Genomic DNA, 3,173 nt, shown 5'->3' with positions numbered 1-3,173 from the left:
TCAATATGTACTAGAATAGGTGAGATTTTTTCACTGCTAATTCATTTTTGTGGATTATCAATAAATAATGACACACACGTGTATATAAAGATATATATATATAAAGAGAGAGAGAGAGATAAACAGTATATATCGCCTAAGAGTTTAGAAATAAAAGGTTGGAAGTTCATTCAATAACTTGTGACTCAAGAGAATGCTGGTTTCGTGAAATCCTGCCGTCCATTAAAATACCATTGATTTGTTGTAGTTATTGATGAGTCTGGGAACACGGTAGTTTAGCTGAATATAAAGGAAATGTCCTTGTATTTGTTTAATGGATTTTATATGTATCTAATTACACTGCGAATGAATTATGTAGAAAGGTTATTGTGACTGATATGCAGTTTGCCCGGTAAGATTAATCTATTCTTTGATCGAATTTCCCAGATGCTTCATTAAGCGACGCCATCTTGGATTATTTGTAAATGAGGAAAAGCCCAAGGCAGCCAAAGTCATTTAAGTGTTAAGAACATCTAAAGCAAGAAATGAGAACATGGAAATAGAAAATTACGATGGACAGTGCATTGCAAAAGTATTCTCCCACCTGCAAAGTTTCACATTTTGTTGTCGTATGAGATTGAAATCATGAAACTTACAAATGGGACGTTATATTTAGAATATACACAATTTACTGCAAACTGAGAAAGCTAAAAAAAAATCTGATATTATGTAAAGTTAGATTTTCAAAGAAATTAAGAATATTCTCAATTGCATTTAATTCTTTTGCTATAGCAACCCTAAATCAGTTTAGGTGCAAAATATTAGTTTGAAAGGTCACAAAATTAGTCTAATGGTCTCTGTCTGTGTGTAATCAAAGTGCTTTACCTTGACTTCGGAGTAAATACATCTGTTAAAGCCACGACTTATTATCCCTTTAAGTACGGTGAAGTCCATCATTAAGAAGTGGAATGTGCTTCATACCACCCAGCCACTACCCAGATCAGGCCACCCTTCCAAACTAAGCAGCCGGGCAAGCAGAAAACTGGTTAGGGATGCCACCGTGAAGCCAACGGTGACTTTGAAAGATTTGCAGAGTTCCTCGTCTGAGATGGGAGTCAGTGTTCATACATCGACAATATCCTAGTCCTTACACAAAGCTGGCCTATATGGGCAAGTGGCAAGAGAGAAGCCATTACTGAAAAAGAATCATCTTAAATCTCGTATAGAGTTTGCGACAAAGCATGTAAATGATACTGCAGACATGTGGCAGAAGGTTTTGTGGTCAGACGAGACAAATATTGAGTTTTTCTGTCTGAATTCAAAGCGTTACGTCTGGCACAAACCAAACACAGCGCATCACACAGTTAACATCATCCAAATTGTCAAGCATGGTGGTGGCAGCATCATGTTATGGGGATGCTTCTCATCAGCAGGGACTGGGAAGACGGATGGTACAAAGTACTGGCGAATCCTAGAGGAAAACCTGCTTGAGTCAGCCAAGAATCTAAACCTGGGTCGAAAATTCACATTTCAGCAGGACAATGACCCGAAGCACAAGACCAAAGCCACACTAGAGTGGTTTCAAAAGAAGAAAGTGAATGTTCCGGAGTGGCCCAGTCAAAGTCCTGACTTGAATCCAATGAAAAATATATGGTGAGACTTGAATATTGCAGTCCATCCACGATCCCTAACAAACTTGTCAGAATTGGATCAATTTTGCCAGAAAGAATGGGCAAAAATTACACCATCCCATTGTGCGAAGATGGTAAAGACCTATCCAAAAAGACTCACACCAGTAATTTCTGCCAAAGGTGCTTCCACCAAGTACAGACTTAGGGAGCTGAATACTTATGCAATCAGCAAATTTCAAGTTATATATATTTTTTGCAGGTTTTGCTGACATTCAACCACCTTCACACATAACAATTTTAAATTTGATCATTAGAGTTTTGAATAAAAACAAGTTCATTAAAACTATATATTATTTGTACTTCATCAAAATGTGACATTATTGATAGGGGTGAATACTTTTGCAAGGCATTGTAGATACGTCATGTTATTCATATTGATGTTTGACTACACGCCACTGTAAAGATAAATAAGTTATTTTTTGTAAGGATGGTATAGCTGTTAAGCTTCAACGGCCTTCTTAAAAAAAAGGTCCATCACTTACATTACACTCAGCCCGTTACGAATATTTAATGCAAATTCTCCCCACATATAAAGACGTAATAACATTCCTTAAAACAAAACTCGTCCATTATCACCATGGAAAAATAATATTTAAAAAAACGAAGATACTTCTGCTATAAGAAACGTATTTTTGATTTATTGTAAATATAGAACCGGTGAGATTTTATCTAATAACATACTAGTCAATAAAAAACAAAAATTTGAAAAAGTATGCTCCTACATTGTTGTTTATTTCTGCAATATCTACATGTCTTGATGCTACATATATGTGTGGTTAACATTCAGTCACTATTAGCTACACTATACATAAATATACGTAGTGAATAACAAAATATAATAAGAGGCATTATCGAATAGCCAATTAAAGTTATTTTGATTATTCGTATCGAGCAATTAAGAATAGTTTTTAAACTATATATCTATAAAGTTTAAGGTACATATAAGGTCGAAATGGATCACGTTTTTTAACAAATTGCTATATGAAGATATGCAAAAAAGTTTCATGATTCAGACGTTTATAGTAAAGAACATTAGAGGAAATACATAGCAATATTATTTCGAAAAACGTGTAACTCTCTTCATTGCTATTTCTAGATTTTACGATAACCAGTAGACGTCGTCCCGAGGAGTGTGCTAAAATTGTTTGAAGCAAACAGACGAAGATTATGGACTCACTTTTACGAAATTATTTCGAATAGACTTTAAACATCAAATCTAGATATCTAACACTAATTTTTTATCCCGCGTTATCCGTATTAACATCGTTCATCTGAAATTCGTAATCTGAACCTAAAATCTTACAAAAAAAAATAATATTAAATCATAAAAATAAATCAAATAATTAGAACAAACAAGAAAAAAGAAGCTTTAGAAGATTTTTCTAAGCTCCAGAACACTGACCATAAGTTAATGACTAAAGCAGCAAAGACTAAGTCAATGGGAAATTGAAATGACTGGAAGATAACTCCGGTGATGCACAATTATTATAACTTTCTAGTGGA

The sequence above is a fragment of the Limulus polyphemus genome, unplaced genomic scaffold (assembly GCF_000517525.1).
Source record: "Limulus polyphemus unplaced genomic scaffold, Limulus_polyphemus-2.1.2 Scaffold291, whole genome shotgun sequence".
NCBI lineage: Eukaryota > Metazoa > Arthropoda > Merostomata > Xiphosura > Limulidae > Limulus > Limulus polyphemus.
Note: the sequence above shows the minus strand (reverse complement) of the source record.